Here is a 19,713-nt window from a genome sequence, read left to right on the forward strand (position 1 = left end):
CTTAGGGGGTGTGGTAGTTTGAATGTAATTGGCCCCCATAATCTCATAGGGAGTGACACTATTAGGAGGTGTGGCTTTGTTAGAGTGAGTATGGCCTTATAGGAGGAAATGAAGTGTGTCACTGTGGGGGCAGGCTTTGAGGTTTCTGTGCTCAGGATACTGCCCAGTGTGTCAACTGACTTCCTGTTGCCTGTAAGATGTAGGACTCTCAGCTACTTCAGCACCATGTCTGCCTGTGTGCTGCCATGCTTCCCATTGTGATGATAATGGATTCAACCTCTGAAACTGTAAGCAAGCCCCTTCAATTAAATGTTTTCTTTGTAAGAGTTGCCATGGTCATGTTGTCTTTTCACAGCGATAGAAACCCAAACTAAGATGGGGGGGGGGATGAGTGAAAAGCTGTGGGGAGCAGATGCAGTCCTAAGTTAGTGTGTATTGTTGATATGACCATTTCCATGTCAAGGACCCAACGCCTCAGACCCATGGAAATGGCAAAGCCTCCCCGCTGTCCAAGTACAAGTGTTTTGAACAATTGGCTAGTGTGTGTAGAAACTATCAACCACAGCTTTCTCTTCTCTGATGACTGCAGACTGAAACGGATCCCCTATAGTGACCTCCTTCCTAGATTAGCTATACAAACTTCTTTGTCCAGCTATATACAACAAACCTACCTCCTTGATCCAGAGGTATAAAATAGAAGTGATGTTTCTGGCTGCTGCTTGTGTGTCTTCATCAGAGCACATGGCCCACCTGATTCCAGCTTTTCTGTATGTATGTCTGTGTGTCTGTCCTTATTTCATTATCTAATAGGCCCAGTCATGTCAAAATCCAAAGCTGTGAGGCACATGGCAGAAAACACAATGCTCCATGCCAGTGTGCAGGTACACTGCACGATGTTACTGTTAGCTACCAGGGAACTTTTATTTAGAAAATTGGCTGCTGTTTGAGTTGATCCATATGGCAGGCTTAGGAAGAAGTCCTTTGCTTATTTTTTTCTCCAAAAAAAGATAGCTTAATTGGTTAGATTCGCTCATTTGCTGTGAGCCTTAGTTTGAGGTATGTGGAGGAGTTGTGTTGCTATGTATGATCAAGGACAGGGATGTGAGTTCTTCTAATTCTCAAGAAGAGGAAGTCTTGAGGGTCCTGGGAATTGCAACAAAGGGGAATGGTCAGGAGATGAGAGCAGTTGGGTTTTGGGGAAAGAACAGAACAGGCAGTTTCCTAGGGTGGGTGGGTACTTTCGAAAAGAATAGTTGAGCAATGTGGTGGTCACTGCCTGCTCTGCTACTCTGACGCCCTCCACTTCCCCAGAGCTTCAGTGAAGTCAGCGGTCAAGTCTGAAGCAGCCCTGACTTGATGCTCCGGAGAAATGAAGGAAGAGGTGGGGTCTGTTTTAGGTTGCAACAAGTTGAGAGAGACCGTAAAGCAGAGCTTGTTCTGGGGAGATGAGGGATTCTTCAGGAGTGGAAATTCCAAACGAGACACAGCTTGAGTGAGAAGCCTTTGAAAACTGGACCAAGATACACACTTCTTGTCCAGTGAGTTGTGGGATCTTGAGATATTTCATTTGGCTTTTAAGAAAAAGAGTGACCTAGAAAATTTAGGGACATCCAAGCAGCAGGCACAGGTATCCATGTAACAGAATGGCTCTTACTGAAATGCTCCAGGCAGGGGTCACTTGGGGGACCAGATGCCCAGAATCTACTGTCTTTCCCTTCATTCTTCCCTTCCTTCTTTGTGAGTGTGTGCACACAGGTACATGTGCATTTGTGTGTGTGAATGCACATGTGAGTGCCTGTGGATGAAGACCAGGAGACAATCACAGGTGTTCTTCAGGTTCTGCTCAACCTTGTTGTTTGAGTCAGGGCCTCCCATTGTTCTGAAACTCACCAAGCAAGCTTGGCTGGCTGGCCAGCCAGCCCCAGGAATCCACCTGTCTCTGTCTCTTCAGTGTTAGCATTATAAGGTTAAACTATAAGTGTGTCTCATCATATCCAGCTCTTTCTTTAATCTGGGTTTCAGGAAAATGACCTCAGTTTCTCATGCCTACAAGGCAAGTACTTCATGAGCTGGGGTATCTACCACCCTACCCTAGAACAGATTTTTCATAAAACCTTTCTAGTAGTAGTATGAGGGGTCATTCAACTTTGGGGATCACAGTCTATCCATCAGATAGAGCCACGGAACACCCCTACTGTTTTATCGCCTGCCATTGTAAGCCCTATCTTCCTGTCATCACCAGTGAGTGGCTCCCCACCCCCATCTCCGCCCTCATCTACACCTCTGGTTTTCCCTCTCAAATTGGAGTATTTGATTGTTAAGTTTCACTCTCAGTCTTAATTCCCAACTTTGGCTCTCACTTCAGAAATGAAACATTTCTGGAGATGATGACCCTGGGCCATAACTTCTCAAATGAGTCTCTCTTAAGCAGCCACAATGGAGCTTGCCCTGCCCAGCCATACCAGTCAGCACACATCCACTCACTCCTCCCCCCCTCCCCTCTGTCCACTGGTTACAAGAATCCAATGGAGGAAAGCCCAAGATGGACAATGTTCACACAATGCCATGTAGGAAAGAAGAAGTCCATATGTGTTCCAAACAGAGTAATGATGCACAGGGATTCTCAATAATTATTAGTTGACTAAATTATTGTTGTCAACAGATGGCCAAGAAAGGTCAGCAAGCAGCAGTTTCAGGCAGCCTAGGTAATAGAAACTAGAGAAGTAATGTGCTTCTCATCTCTGGATGGGAAGTGTCTGAAATGGTGGGGATATCCAAGCAGCAGATGTCACATGCCTCCAAACTTGTCTGGACTGCAGGATGTCTAAACACTGTCAGGTGGATACATACTAGTTAAGCCCATGTTTTTGGAGTCAGATGGGCTTGGGTTAAAAGCACCCTTTAACTAGTGTGCAGGTTGAGTGAATTGCTTAGTTTCTCTGAGCTTTGTTACTGTTTGTAAACTCCCCATGGGGTGCCTGATATCCAGGGGCTAAGAGGAGACGTGGGTAATGTATATGGTGAGTATATAAAATCAATATAGCCATGTGACTCATCTGATATCTGTCTGTCTATTTATCTCTCTCTTCTATCTATCTATCTATCTATCTATCTATCTATCTATCTATCTATCTATCTATCTATCTATCTATCATCTATCTATCTATCATCTTCATCTTCATCATCATCTATCTGATCTACTAATATGCCTATCTCCCCTCTTCCCTCTTTCCCCCATGGTTTACGAGCTTCCTGTCTATCAGTCAGTGTGTCCGTAAGAACATTTACTAAGTCTGAGGCTGTGGCAGCTCTGCTAGTCCCACCTCTAAGGCTGTCATTAGTGACTTTTCTTCCTGCAAGTCTGGAAGGTCCCTGACTCTCACCTCATCTAGCAAGTCCCAGTGATCCGCCTGTCTCAGTGTTAAGATTTACACATATGCAGTAGGCATGTACACCACTATGCTCACTGAATGACTCCTACCTCACTCCTCATCCACTTCACTTGGGGAGCTGTTATTCAGGGAGTGAGGGACAAACCCCTCTCCACTCCTGTTTGTATATGAAAGTACTGACCTCCAGCATGTCTGATAAATACTGAAGTGTTTTCCAGTCAAGTCAGTAAACAATCAAAACTCTAGATGTAATGACTCACCAGAATGTCATCCGAGGAAAACCATAACAGCAAGGAGCTGGGAGAAACTTTGGTGAATGTCCTTAAACACAGATGTGCATATAAAGGCAGACTGCCCCTCTGACTTCTAACAAAGGAACTATTTAGTAGTGTCTGTGGGATCTGTTTACCACGAGAGCCACTGACTGGGCTGACACACAGTAGGTGCTTCATCAACACTTTAATGGATGGACCATCATCTCTCTTCTGAACAACCTTGAGGACTAAGGAGAGAATTATGACCCCTATTCATTTCATTTATCTACCCCGACATTACAGATCACCCCAAACTCATGACTTAATACCACCACCCTTTTTATTTGCCCATAATTCTATGAATCCACAATCTGGGCTGAGTTCAGCTGATTGATTCTTCTGCTTTTTCTTCTGGGGCCCCTCATGTTTTATACTCTGTTGGTTTCACTGGATATGAAGAGTCAACGATTGCTGTTAGATTGTCTAGAATCACTTACCTTCTCATCCATAGAGTCAACATGGGCCACATCCTATATGTCAGTCTTGGGATAACCTTTTGAGACAAGCTTAGGCAGATTGTACATGTGCATGTGCATCTATTTTCATATATGAGCAGTTATGTGTGTGTGCCTGTATATTTGGAGGCCAGAGAAGAACCTTGACTTTTGTTCACCAGGAGCTACCCACCTTGTTTTTAAATGCAAACCCTCTTACTGGCTTACAAGTTGCTAGGTAAACTGGCAAGATAGCCTCAGAGATCCACCAGACTCTGCTTCCCTAGCTCTGGGATTGCAAGCATGGACTCCTACCCTTAGCTTTTTTATGTGGTTTCTGAGGACTGAACTCAGATCTTTCTGTTTACAGAGCAAGCACTTTATCATCTGAGCTAATGTTCTAGCTTGAGATTTTCTTGGTAAAGAAAAGCCATGTAGACATCCCAGACTCAAGAGGGTGAATAAACAGACTGTACCCTCAAAGGCAAGAACAAAGCCCTATTGCAAAAAAGCTGTGCATATGGGGTTGGGAGGAACTGGGGCCAGATTTCATCATCACCACAGTTCCAGCTTGACTCATAGCACTATCTTCTAGTCCAAAAGGTGGTCCTCAAAGCCACAGTGAGTATAAAGAAGCATGTTGACTATGACTTTGCCAGTATTAACTAATGTATTGATCAGTGATAGGTTGGCTCCAGACACACAGACTTTTGAGTACAACAATGTGTATTCCATGTTCAATCAGAACATCAACCTTCAATTTCCCTGCTAACTTTATCTTTTTTGACCTCATCTAATAAGTCCCCAGGCATGCACATGCATGCGTGTGTGTGTGTGTGTGTGTGTATGTGTGTGCATGCTCAGTTGGTCTCACATTATGACCTGTCAAAATCAGCCCATCTTCCCACCATCTTTGTCTAATCACATTGCTCTATTGATGTCAAGCCAAGTTCTATGATTGTCTACTGTGTAGTGTTTTTGGTGTGAACCTGGTTTTCCTCAGGTAGCTAAATTTATGTATTTAACAAACTAATGGTGAACATCAAATATCTTCATCTCCTTTAATTATTTATTCACAACCTTCCATGATCCAACTACTTGAAACTATCCAGTCCCAAACTCTCCCTTTTAATTTTTTTCTTGTTATTGGACTTAACACTACCTATTATTTTACATGCAATACTTATTTGCTTGTTGTTTTCTTCTAACCTTTTCTAGAATATAAACTCATCTTCTATACATCTATCTACTCTTTTTTCCATCTATCTATCTTTCCATTTATCTATCATCCATCCATCAGTCTATCCATTCATCCATTCTTCCCTTTTTCTTTCCATCTATCCATTTCCCATTCATTCTTCCTTTCCATTTTGCCATTTATCCATCTGTTGGTCCATCCATCCATCCATCCATCCATCCATCCATCCATCCATCCATCCATCCATCCATCCATCGGTCATCTTTGTGAGAGGCTTGCCTGACTACACTGTAGCATGGTTTAAGTAATAGAAAAAAAACCTTTCAACAAGAATCTGATGAATTAGTTTCAAGAGTTCAGTGGCTTTTCAGCCTGTTTTTTTTTCTTGTTGAGCATCTGCCTTCAAGGTGAGGTGAAGCCTATGATGTTCACAAAGATGAGTCTCTAACTGTACAGGGCCCAGATCCAATCCTGTCACATCTGAGAGCCTTCATTAGGGAGTGCAGGCTCTTTCATGCCTGAAACTATTTTTTGGAGGACATAAAGGGTAAAGTTTATTTTAAAAGTGACACTGTAGCAAGTTTTGCTCAGTATAACACTTTATTTGTTGTATGGAGGGGATACTGTTACTAGGATATATTATGTGAAAAAAATCTATTTTCAATAAAAAAGACACTATAGCAAGTTTTGCTTAGTACAACATTTTATGATTTTCTTTGTCTTTTTGTTTGAATTGTATCTCTTTCTCCCCTGTTATTGAAAACAGATTTCCCCCCTCATATAATATATTCTGATTATAATTTCCCCTCCCTAAAGTCTTGCCAGTTCCTCCCCACCTCCCTCCCATCCAAATCCACCTCCTTTTTTTTATCTCTCATTAGAAAAGAAACAGGTTTCTAAGGGATAATAATAAAATGAAATGAGATAAAACAAAAACTAACACAGTGGAATAGGAGAGAACTAACAAACAGAAGAAAAAGAGCCCGAGAAAAGGTACAAGAAAGAGATAGAGACACCGAGACCTACTCGTTCCCACATGTAGGAACCCCATAAAAACACTAAACTGGAAGCCATAATATAAGGATCTGTGGGGTTAAAGGAGAAAAGCAAATACAATAAAAAATAGCCTGACATGACATTATGAGACAAGAAACCTCCAAAGATGCCACTGAGTTCATTTTCTGTTGCCATCTACTGCTGCACATGCAGCCTACCCTTAAGAGTAGTTTGTTTCCCCAGTGAGACTCCTTTGGAGGAAACTGAAGTTTTCATTGGCAAGTGGCTATCTGGAGATAGTTTCTGGGTTAGGGATGTGGGCATGTGTCCACTTCTCCTTTCAGCTCTAGGATCCCACCTGGTGCAGACCTGTGCATGCTGCGTCAGTCTCTGTGAGTTCATATGTGCATTGATCCTGTTGATTTAGAGGACCTTGTTTTCTTGGTGTCCTCCGTTTTTCCTTCTGGCTCTTACATTCTTTCTACTTCCTCTTCCATGGGGTTCCCTGAGCCCTAGTGGGGAGGGATTTGATGAGATCTCCATTTTAGGGCTGAGTGTTCCAAGGTCTCTCACTCTCTGCATGATGTCTGGCTGCATGTCAAAACTGAAGCAAGAGGAAGCCTCTCTGATGATGGCTGAGCAAGGAAAGCACTGATTTAGGAGTATAGAAAATTGTCATTAGGAGTCCTTTTATTGCTATGTTCCTTAGCAGAACAGTAGTATTTGTTTTATCTTAGGTCCCTGTGCTATATGGTTTAAGGTTCTTGGTCACCCAAATAGTGTTGAGTATAAGTTAAATCAGATATTGGTTGGTATCATAATAGTTAGTGTTTCTATTGCAATGAAGAGACACCATGACCATAGTAACTCTTATAAAGGAAAAAACATTTAGTTGGGGTGGTTTACATTTTCAGAGGTTTAGTCCATTATTATCACAGTGTAACATGGTGGCATGCAGGCAGATTTGGTGCTGGAGAAGGAACTGAGAGTCCTACATCTTGACCCGTAGGCAACAGGAACTGATCTGAGACACTGGGCATATCTTAATCAAAGGAGATCCCAAAGCCTGACCCCATAGTGACATATTTCCTCCAGCAAGGCCACACCTACTCCAAAAAGCTACATCTCTAATAGTGCCTCTTCCAATGAGCTTATGGGGGCCAATTATATTCAAACTACCAAGTTGGTTGCTCCCACAAACTTTGTGCCCCCATCACACTACCATATCTTGCAGGCAGGGCAAGTTGTAGATCAAAGGTTTGTAGCTGGGTTGGTAATTATGTTTTTCCTTTGGTAGTGTACCGAGTACCTTCCTGTAGTAAAGGTGCTAGGACACAGGGGTGAAGGTGCTATGTAGGCACCAGGTCAAATTCTCCTGTTCAGTGAGTTGTGTAGGTGTTGTCTTTAGCAATGGGGCCTTAATGTCAGTTTGTGGAGAACAATCTATAGTCTTAACAAGCCTGAGTTTTGGGGTGGGGGGTTTCTGTGAGAACCCTTTGGTCAAAGACTTAATTAGATGCAATTTAATTCCAATACTGGGGTACTGGAAGCCTCATTTGGTGACAAGAGATGTCCAGGTGGGACTCTGTCTTCCTCAATTTTTGGTGATTTCATTTAGATGACTTACTACACATCATCACAAACCTGAGCTGTCAGCTCTCCCCCCACCTCCCTATCTATCTATTTATCACACACACACACACACACACACACACACACACACACACACACACACACACGGAGAGTGCTAAAATTAAGGACCATTTGAGGGGTGGAGAGGTAGTATAGTAGAGAAACCTACTATACTAACAGCTTTATATATATTTCCCTTTCTTAGGGAGATCTGTCTTCTCTAGTCCCTTACTCTATGCCTAACCTCTGTGGTTCTATGGATTATAGCTTGGTTATCACTGATTTAACAGCTAATATCCACATATAAACTAATACATACCATATTTATCTTTCTGTGTCTGGATTATCTCACTCAGGATGATTTTTTTCTAGTTCCATCCATTTACCCACAAATTTCAGTTTTTAATGACTGAGTAGTACTACATTGTGTAAATGTACCACTTTTTAAAATCCATTTATCTGTTGAAGGACATCAACATTGTTTCCAATTTCTGGCTATTATAAATAGAGCTGCAATGACTAAGGTTGAGCAAGCGTCTCTATGGTAGGATGAAGTATCCTTTGGGTATAAGCCCAAGGGTGGTATATCTGGATCTTGAGGTAGACTGATTCCTATTTTCCTGAGGAACTGTCACACTGATCTTCATAGTGGCTGTACAAGTTTGCACTCCCACAAGCAATGGATGACTGTTCTTACCTCACATCCTCACCAGCATGAGCTGTCACTTGTTTTATTGACCTTAGCCATTCTGACTTGGTGTAAGATGAAGTCTCAAAGTAGTTTTGATTTACATTTTCCTGATGACTAGGATGTTGAACAATTCTTTAAATGTTTCTCAGCCATATGAATTTCCTCTTTTGAGAATTCTGTTTAGATCTGTGCCCTGTTTTTTTATGACTATAGAATTAATTTTTAAATTTAATTTCAACAAAGTAAAATTTTAAGTTAATACTTATAGTAAAATCCTCACCACACACCATCCTGAAGAGTCAGCTCTGCTTAGTAATGCACTTTTGCAATGGAGAAATATGTAACATAGTTGAGAAACCTGGTCTATCAGCAGTGATCAGTCATATTGATAGCATCCACCGTCGATACATTGTGATGAAAATGGTGCTTTATCTCTGTGATCACCTTCTCTCAAACCCGTAAGCCCCAGTCTAACCCTGACAAAATTATCAACCAAAGATCTCATGCCTTTGCTTGGGAAGCACACACGCCTTTAATCCCAGCACTTAAGAAGAAAGTGATGTTGTGCCCCGTTTTTAATTGCGTTATTTCTTTTCTTGACATCTAGTTTTTTTTGTAGTTATTTATATATTTTGGATATTAGCCCTCTATCAGATGAGCAATTGGTAAAAATCTTTTCCCATTCTGTAGGCTGGCACTTTGTCCAAAGGACAGTGTCCTTTGCCTTATAGAAGCTTTTCAGTTTCATGAGGCCCCAATTTTTAAGTGTTGATTTAATGCCTATGGTAATAATGTTCTGTTCAGAAAGTCTTTTTCTGTACCCATGAGTTCAAGGCTATTGCCCACTCTCTCTTCTCTCAGGTACAGTGAATCTGGTTTTATGTTGAGGTCTTTGATCCATTTGAAGTTGAGTTCTGTGTAGGATTATAAGTATAGATCTATTTGGATTCTTCTACATGCAGCTGTCTAGTTTGGCCAGCACCATTTCTTGAAGATGCTGTCTTTTTTCCATTGTGTGTTTCTTACTTCTTTATGAAAGATCAGGTGTCATAGATGTGTGGATTTATGTTTGGGTCTTCAGTTCAGTTCTATTGATCAATATGTCTGTTTTTGTGCCAATACCATGCTGTTTTCATTACTATAGCTCTATAGTACAACTTGAAATCTGGAATGGTGGTACCTCCTGCAATTCTTTTGGTATTCAAGATTGTTTTAGCTGTCTTGTTTTTGTGTGTGTCCATATGAAGCTGAAAATTATCTATTCAATATCTGTGAAGATCATATCATCTGCAAATAAAGATACTTTGACTTTTTCCTTTCATATTGTATCCCTTTGGTCTTCTTCAGTTGTCTTATTGCTCTAGCTAAGACTTCAAGTGCTATATTGAATAGGTATGGAGAGAGTGGACAACCTTGTCTTGATTCTGATTTTAGTGAATTTTGTTTTTTTTAGTTTCTCTCCATTTAAGTTTATGTTGTCTGTGGGTTTGCTGTAAACTGGATTTATTATGTGTAGGTATATCCCTTGCATCCCTAAGCTCTCCAGGACTTTTATCATAGCAGGGTGTTCATGCCTGAAACTTTAAAAGAAGGGAACTGCACATATTAGGAAGTTTTTTTCTTTTAGTCTGAGATGCTTTGGTCTTGGTGGAGTGGGGGCCACTGTAGGAGGGGGAATGTCTTGTCTTTCCATTTCCTTTTATCCTTAAGGAAGCATGTGAGTTCTTTGCCCTTCTGTGCCTTGGGGGCTTCTCTATTTTTAAATGTATAGTGAGGGAGTTTGGTGACTTCTTTTTGTCACACAATCAGACCCAAGGTGAGAGAAAATTATATTCAGGTCAGCTTGGTAGCCTGATTTTAGCTTAATATGGGGAAGGAGGTCCATCTGCTCTGAGCCCTTGTCACCAGTGGCCAGAATCTGAGGAAGCAGGTTTTTCCTGTCCATCTGGCCAGGCATCATTTAATTCAATTTATACTGAAGTGATTTTATTTTATCTTTTCTTTTTGATTTATTATTTACTTATTGCGTGAAAATACATGTATAAGTGTGTGTGGCATATGTGTTCACGGTGTACAGGCATGTGCAGGTGCATGGGCCATGTGCTTGCATGGAGACCAGAGGAGGGTGTTGAGTGTCCTGTTCTATCACCCTCTACCTTATTCTTTTGAGATAAATCTCTCGCTGGCTGCCAGCCAAGCTCCACAGTCCTCTGGTTTCCAGTTCCCAGCACTGGGCTTATAGGCGCTCACATAGCCTGAGGATTTGAACTCAGATCCTTCTGTGTATACAGTAAGTGCCCTAACCACTGGGCTATCTCTCCAGCTCCTTCTTTACTTTTTGGTTGGGACTAAAGACTCAGAGTACATTATTATTGGTCTATACAAAGACCCCATACGAGGAAAGGTGACCAAAACTGACGTAAAGTTGATATCTTGAGGAGGCCTGCTTTGGACTTGGCTTTGACTGGGGACTTGGCTCTGCATTGTGCAAGCCCATTGGGTCCACCTGGGACACTGTCTGCTTCCATTCTGTGAGACTGATGCCAAGCCTGAAAACTTGAGTTCGATCTGTAGGTTTCACATGGCAGAAAAAGAGACCCGACCTCTGCAAGTTGTCCTATGATTTCTATATGCATGGCACATTATCTCTAACAAACAAACCCATTAATAAAAATGAGAATAATTTTGTCTTCCTGATGAAGTCATGTTATGGACTGAACACTGATGGTCCCTTCTCCCATCAAATTCATATGTTGCAGTATCATCCTAATGTGCTAGTATTTGAGTTGAGGTTTTAGGTGGAGACCTCGCTAGTGGGCTTAATGTTTTTAATGAGAGGAGCCCGAGAGAGCTCTCCTGTCCTTTCTCATATTAGGAGACAAGAAGCTGACAGTGGGACACTTGGAAGAGAGCTTCCTCAGATTCAACCATGCTGCACCTTGATCTTGTGCTTCTGATCCCCCAAACTGTTAGTCACGTATTTCTGCAGCTGGAAAGCCATCTGGGGCACAGTATTCTCTAACAGTAGTCCACTTGGACCGAATGGTAGTTCTTAAGACAGACAGTTTCACCCAGTTGATGCTTCTGAGGTTTGCAAAGTTTGTTCCGTGCATAGCAGCTCGCTCTCATTACTGAGTAGTATTCTGGGAGGTGGCTGGCTGTGCGTCATCCCATTGTCTCTGGTTTTGGGTGATGCTGAGTAGATGACTGGACATTTGTGTATCTGTCTAGGTTTTTATGTGAACAGTTTTTGTTTATTGAAGAAGGGGAGGGCTTTCTGGTCATATTGCAAATGTGAGTTTAACTTTTCAGGAAATTGCTAGACTGTTTCCCAGAGTGTCTGTGCCATTTTGTAGCCCCATCAACATCATATGACTGCTTTGAATTGCCCTGTGTGTTGTATTTCCAAGTATCCACAATTGCCATGGGAATCTGTATCTGCAGAAAGCACCTCACCAAGCTTTAAGTTAAGACATGCTTTTATTTTTTTATTTACTTATTTTTTAGTTCTTGGAGTAAAAAGTTTTTAATTTTTTTTTTTAACAAATGAATGTATCAAACAAAGAAACTTAGGGAGAAACTTTTGGCTTATGATTCCAGGCTACAGTCCATCTCTGTGAGGAAGTCAAGGCAGAAACCCCAGACAGGTAGTGCACATCCATGTGTAAGAACAGAGAGACAATAAATGCTTACATGCTCACTTGCTCATTTGTGTTCATCTTGATTTCTCAATTTTTATACAGTTCAGGACTCCCTTGCCTAGTGAATGGCACCACTCTCAGTAGGCTGGATCTTCCCACATAAATTATATTAATTGAGACAATTTCTCCATAGACATGCCTACAAGCCAAATCAATGTAGAAAGTTTCTCATTGAGACTAATTTTTCAGGTAACTCTAGATTGTGTCAATTTGACAAGCATAACCATCACATTCCTTCCCTTGTCAACTTGACACATAAACACACCCCTTTAAAACCACAACCTTCTGTCCCCTGTCCACAAAGTCTCACGTTTATCTCATAACATAAATATATTTCAACTTTCATAGTCTGAAGTCTCTCTAAGTTCAAAGTTGGGCAGTAGAGATGGCTACTGAATGGTTAAAAGCATTTGTTGCTCTTGCAGGGGACCCAGGTTCAGTTTCAAGCACCCATATGATAGTTCACAATCATTCATAGCTCCAATTCCAGGAAATCCGATGTTAGGCATGTTTTAGAGGCACAAAACAAACATCTCATGACCTCATTCATCTAATAAAGCATGTCTCACAGAAGGTGAGGACAGAATGCTGACCAGGGCCTGGAAGAGTCATGTGTAGGTTCAGTGGACGGGAGGTTCCATATTCTCCCACACAGTGGACTAAGCAGAGATGGAGCTCATCTACTTAAGATGACTGAAACATGAAATGCCCCTTGGAGAGAAGTGGGTCTGTATGGGTGGGGCTCCTACCACTCAGGGCTATGCCACACCCAGACCCTCCTTTGTTCTCTTTTGCTTCAACATGTCCACCATGATGTGAACTGGTCTACTCCACCATAGCCTCTCTGCCAGGCTGAATAAACACCTATGAAACCAGAAGAAACACATGTCTTTTTTGAAACCCATCTACATGCTAGGTATGCTTTGACATTGCTTTTGTGTGTGGCAGTATGTAAATATGTGTGTTTGCATGTCTGTGCGCATGTGAAAGGCAGAGGTCAACACTGGGTACTGTTCCTCAGGCGCTGCTGCTTTATTGTTTTGTGGGAGCTTCATTGGCCTGGGGTTAATCAATCTATCCAGGCTTGCTGGCCAGTAAGCTCCATTGATTGGCCTGTATACTTCTCCTCAGCTATAATTACAAGCACTTCCATGCCTGGCTTTTTGCATGGGTTCTGGGGATTTGACTCAGGTCCTCACGCTTTTGTAGCAAGCACTTAACTAGATAAGTCATCTCCCCAACCCATAGCATCTCTTTTCTGTACGTTCGTAGTTCAAGGGTTAACAGTAGTATTTCCCCACCATGACACTGTTGACACTGAAATAAGATAATCTGTCATTTCAGTGTGTGTGCTACTCATTATAGCTACTCATAGCATGGTCAAGAGCATCCCTGGCATCTACCTACTAGAGTCCAGCAGCATCTAGACTCTATTGTGACAATCTAAAAGGTCTCCAGATACTGTCAAATTATCTGAAGTAGGTGACATGACCTCTGCTTGAGGATCTTTGCTGGAAAGGGCCAGATGAAGCAGACACAAATTAAGAACAAAATATCCATTTATACAGGCTGTGGAAGCAAGCATTGGAGAGAATCGAGCCAGAGGAGGTTGGGATTATAGGCCACTGGGATGTGGGGTTGATATTTACTCTCACCTAACTAGTTTTCCTTGATATAAGAACCTGAAATAAGAGCCTTGATTTTTGTCTTCCCACTACCCAGTGAGATATATCTTAAATATTTTTAGGTCAAGAGCTGGAGGAAACCTAATTATTGGTGCCACCTGATATTATAAAGCGCAAAAGTAGGGCACTGAGGTCAGGTAGGTAGGGTCCATCTTGGGGGCCAAGTGGAGGGAGATGTTAGATATGGATGAATTGAGATGGAAGCTAGATCCAAGAGCTGGTTATATCAGGAGAAGACTGGGTAAGAAGCCAGAATCAGGGTAAGATGGGTGGCCCTGTATGTCTTCAGGGTACTAGCCCTGCTTTTGAGGATGCTGAATGCACACATGCTTCTTCTCTGAACAGCACAAGGCTTTATCTGCCTCACGCCTCAGAAATGATACTTCCACCTCCATGTTGTGCTTATGTAGCTGGCTCCTTATTGTCACATAGGAGTTTGGCTGCACTACCACTTTGAGCCACACTACTGTCCACTGTCACATTCCAAGCCCAGAAAATGGTGTTGAATGGATTATGAATTATTTGTAGATGAGAAACACATACCTTAAGTAACTTATTTTAGGCCACAAACCATTAAGTAGAAAAGTTAGGATGCAAACTCCTGGTCTTCAGAGCCATGGGCTTATCCTTATGATGTACTTTACCTCTTCTGAACTGGAAAAAGAAATAAATGGGATGCAGTTTCTTAGTTCTTGAACAATACTTCTAGAACCTTTGGAATGTTCTAGAACAATCTCATGAGAAACAGTAGTGTCTTAGTTAGGGTTTCTATTGCTGTGAAAAGACACTATGACTACAGCAACTTTTATAAAAGAAAACATTTAATTGTGATGATTCATTTACAGTTCAGAGGTTTAGTTCATTATCATTATGGAGGAAAGCAAGGTAGCACACAGGCAGACATGGTGTTAGAGAGGTAGCTGAGAGTTCTTACATCTTGACTCACAAGCAACAGGAAGTAGTCTGAGATACTGGGCATGACTTGAACATATATGAGACCTCAAAGCCCACTTCCACACTGAAACACTTCCTCCAACAAGGCCATACCTTCTAATAGTGCCACTCCCTTGGGGGGTCATTTTCTTTCAAACCACCACAGGTGGTAAGAGGACAGAACATCTTTTGTATTCATGGCAAGTGTCTGTTAGCCACACCTGCACTGCTGCTGTCAGGGTGGGGTCCCTTGGTGGTACCTCAATAGCTTCCAGATGGAGACAAGCTGCATGAAAACTAACTGTGAAACCATAGGGCTGGAACTCTGAGTCCTATTCCTTATTGTATTCCAGCTCCATGTTTGAGGAGAGGGGAGGAAAAGGTGATCAGCATTGATGTAAGAACAGATGATGAAGAACTGACTCAGCCACTCCTAAGTAATGGCTCCTCTCTAGCCTCCTAGTGACAATATGTATGGCGAGAACCTCACTTGGTAGTCATGGCTGTTTGTCTTTCTTTGAGTTAGAACCTTAACAATCATCTATCAATAGTGAATTAGGCCCCTTCCCAAGTTTTGTGAGTCATTCTAAAGCCAGTGATCAAACCTGAAGGTGGAAGTTTACAACCAGTGGGTCAATAACATAGGTTACAACCTGGGACTGTGATTGGCATTTTGCAGTACAGCCTGGTGAGCTAAGTCATTTACTCATGGGGTCAAACTGTCATCCCAGAGAAATGATAGAATTGAGTTGACTCATAGGACACTCAGGCTTTGTGCAGAGGGAACTGGAAAACTGCTTGGTGTGAGAGATCCTACACCTACAGTGTGCAGAAGTTCAAAATCTTGGGCTAGGATGGAGCTCAACTGGCAGAGTGCTTATTTAGCATGCACAAGATCCTGTGTCCATTTCCAGCTCTTTATAAACAGGGCATGGTAGAGCACACCTGCAATTCCCAGCACTTGGGAGGTGGAGGTAGGTACATCAGAAGTTCAAGATAATCTTCAGCTATATAGTGAGTTTGTGGTCAGCCTGTAGTACACGAGATCCTGTCTCAAAAAATGTAGGTGCACCTTTGAAGAGAATCATGTCCAGTGCTGCATATGCTGGGATACTATGGAGAAGGGAAAGTTATCGATACACTTCAGCAGTTTAAGTCTAGGAAGACTTCCAGGACTGCAAGAAGACATTTTGAAGAAGAGTGTGGTAAATGCTTATGAGGTGATGCAGAGCAAGAGAGGCTGGCCAGGTAGAAGAGCAGGGATGACAGAAAGGACCACTCTAGGAAGAGATGTCACACATGACAAGAACTTGAGGTGAGCTTGAGGGGCAGAGAACAAATCTAGTTCACTGGAGGGTAAAGAGAGACAGCAGTGTGTGGGGTATTCCTGAGATAAGACTAAGAGGGGCAGAGTATTTGGACTCTGTTCCAAGGGTACTGACATGTCATCTGAGACTCAGGTGGGGGTTTTAACAATTAATTTTATTGATATAAATTCAATGTATTTAGTGATGGGTTTAATAAAGACCGTTTCATTCAAGAATATCACGTACTTTAGCTATATTCACAAGATACCAGGGGTCATGACTTGCTTGTCTAGAGGACCTTATTGGTCTCAGTGACCCAAGTAATCAACCTAGAATCTTCTCTATGCCAGGCAAGTATTTTATCACTGAGCTAGTCCCAGCCTTCCAGCCTTGGTTTTGATGGGGTTTATTAGCCAGGTGGGCATACAGGGCCACTGACACATGCTGAATTAGTTAGCTAGCCGTTTAATTGAGCATTGAATCAATCATTTGGCTAACTGATTACTTAGTTAAGTGATTAGGCATCAAGTGCCTAGTATAAGCCAGACACTTCTTGGTGACTGGGGACAGGGCACTTGATGAACATGTGAAATTACTGTCCCCATAAGGCACACATAGTGGTGAGGCAAAGAGAGTCAGTGAATGAGAGAAACAGGGTGCAGGGGTGCAGTCAGTGGGATGAGCACAAATGGTGTAAGCAAGTGGCAGCAATGGCGGGGACTGTCCTATTCCATTTTCTGTTATCACTCTAGGCCATGATTGAGTGACTTACAGATAATAGGTATATTTATGCTATGGTTCTGAAGGCTTAGAGTCTAAGAGTGTGGCTGTGTCTCTGCTGAAGGTATCCTTTGCCATGTCACACCATGACAGAGGGTACTAAAGGCAGTACCAAGCAAGCCTGGTACAGGGGTTAGCTGTTCCTAGACTAGCTCATTGATCATTAATCCATGAGCTGCCAGATTCACTTCTGAGAGCATTTTCTTGACGTAGTCACCTCTCCAAGGCCCCACCTCTCAGCACCACTGTGATGAGGACCAGGTTTCCAATACATGCAATTTGGAGAATGCATTAAGATTATTAAAGGGACTCACAGAGTTAAATAGGGTATGAGAGAGTTAACATCCGAGACAAACTGAAAGGCAAGTTTTTGGGCGTGTGAGTGTGCATGTGTGTGGTGTATGTGTGTGTATGTGTGATGGTTGGTGATAACTGTCATCTTGAAAGAATCTAGAATCACCTTGGAGATAGGTCCCTGGACATGCCCGTGGGAGATTATCTTGGTTACATTAATTAATTTTGAAAACCTTTTCCTAATTGTGGGTGGAATTGGTTCCTGAGCCAGGGATTCAGGACTATAAAAAATGGAGAAAGGGAGCTGTCCTAGTTAGGGCTACTATTGCTGTAATGAAACACTATGATCAAAAGCAACTTGGAGAGGAAAAGATTTAGTTGACTTATATTTCCATATTACAGTTCATCATCGAAGGAAGTCAGGGCAGAAACTGGAACACATGAGCTGATGCAGAGGCCACAGAGGGAGAGCTGCTTACTGGCTTGCTTCACATGGTTTGTTCAGCCTGCTCTCTTATAGAAATTAAGACCACCAAGCCAGGGGTAGCCCTACCCACAATGGACTGAGACCTCTCACACCAATCACTAGTTAAAAAAATGACAGATGTGGTGGTATTGTGTTCCCCAAAATATTGTGTACCTTAATAAACTTACCTGGGGTCAGAGAACAGACAAGCCACTAGTTAGTCAGTGATAGCACATGCCTTTAATCCTAGCATTCCAGAGACAGAAATCCCTCTGGATCTCTGTGAGTTCAAGGCCACATTGGAAATAGCCAAGCATGGTGACACACACCTTTAATCCCAGAAAGCCAGCCTTTAATCCCAGGGAGTGGTGGTAGAAAGCAGAAAGATATATAAGGCGTGAGGACCAGAAACTAGAGGCTTTTGGCTGGTTAAGCATTGGGCTGGTTAAGCATTCAGGCTTTTGAGCAGTAATTCAGCTGAGACCCATTCCGGATGAGGACTCAGAGGCCTCCAGTCTGAGGAGACAAGACCAGCTGAGGATCCGGCGAGGTGAGATAGCTGTGGCTTGTTCTGTCTCTCTGATCTACCAGCATGGACCCCAATAACTCGCCTTAGGTTTGATTTTATTAATAAGAACTTTTGAGATTCCTGCTACAGACAGACTTAGGTACAACCATGTGGAGGCATTCTCTCAATTGAGGCACCCTCCTTCTGATGGAAACTCTAGCTTGTTTCAAGCTGACATGCTAAGCCATTGGAAGTGTCTCTCTGCTTCCTGATTTTCGGTGTCATGTGACCAGCTGCCTCAGGGTCTAGCCACATTTACTTCTGTGCCATGATGGGCTGCACCTTGAACTGTGAGCCACAGTAAACCTTTTCTACCTGAAGTCTTGTCAGGTATTCTATCACAAGAGCAGGAAAAAGAAAGACGGGGTAAGAAGGTACAAAGGACCTTCAACTGCAAGTGCCCTTGATGAGTTTGAGAAGAGGACAAGAGGCCTAAGTTGCTGAAGTGAATGGAGCCCAGGATGAGGAGAGAGAGAGAGAGAGAGAGAGAGAGAGAGAGAGAGAGAGAGAGAGAGAGAAAGAGAGGCCAATCACAACCTCCATAACTGAAGGTGAGCCTCCCTAAAGCCCCCATGGCAGTAACAAGGTTGCCCAGGCATGGCACCCCTCAGCTGGCTCAGTGAGGGCTGAGCAGACTGTTGTTAATTACAAGTCTCTAGCTCTAGCTTCTTAACCAAGGTGGTTTAACTTAGATTAAGTCTTTGATTTAATATCAGGTTCATGTCCCAGGTGCTTGAGGATATGTCTTGATTTAATGGCTGAATCTATAAATTGACCTTCTGGTTGTGGGTTTCCTTTTGATCTTTCGATGAGCTCTAAAAGACAGACTCCATTTGTAGAGGACAGACTCTGCTGCACTCCAGTGGCTTCTGTATCTGTGTGGAAGATCCAAAGAGTGTTGATAAAATTGGCCTAGGCTAGCCTTGACAAGCCCTGATTGTTCTTGGGCTAGCCTTCTCCTTTCAGATATGCACCATAGATCCAGAAATGGAATAAGAAGAGAAAGCCTCAAGCAAAAATGTTAAAGGGACAGAGGCACTAATGTGAGCCCAGAGTTCTGGACAGAATGCTGCTACCGTTTCTGCTTGAAAAATTGAGAGAAGGTGGTGGGAAGTCAGAAATAGGTACTTCTAAGTTTATCTGTCTATTCACTGAACAGCTGCCATTTCCTGGGTACTGGTGACACAGTGGTGGACCAAGAAGACAGCAGCTCTTGACCTCAGATGCTTTGGGGATGGTTGGGAGGGAGAGTCAATTCAGGGCAAACTGTGGTAGTTTAGATGCTAGAGGGTTCCATGAAGAAAAACAATAGAGGTCCGGGT

General features: G+C 42.5%; 2 long non-coding RNA genes across 2 annotated transcripts in view; one reads left to right on the plus strand and one right to left on the minus strand.

Moving 5' to 3' along the window:
* Positions 1–14,726, minus strand: part of LOC143272357 (uncharacterized) — a 29,841-nt gene extending 15,115 nt beyond the window's left edge. The window contains exon 1 of the long non-coding RNA XR_013049859.1: positions 14,587–14,726. This is a non-coding gene — a long non-coding RNA (uncharacterized LOC143272357). The remainder of the gene's footprint in view (positions 1–14,586) is intronic.
* LOC143272358 (uncharacterized) overlaps positions 1–19,713 on the plus strand; it is a 57,857-nt gene that overhangs the window by 26,190 nt on the left and 11,954 nt on the right. The gene's annotated exons all lie outside the window — the stretch shown is intronic.

This window comes from Peromyscus maniculatus, chromosome 1 (assembly GCF_049852395.1).
Source record: "Peromyscus maniculatus bairdii isolate BWxNUB_F1_BW_parent chromosome 1, HU_Pman_BW_mat_3.1, whole genome shotgun sequence".
Taxonomy (NCBI): domain Eukaryota; kingdom Metazoa; phylum Chordata; class Mammalia; order Rodentia; family Cricetidae; genus Peromyscus; species Peromyscus maniculatus.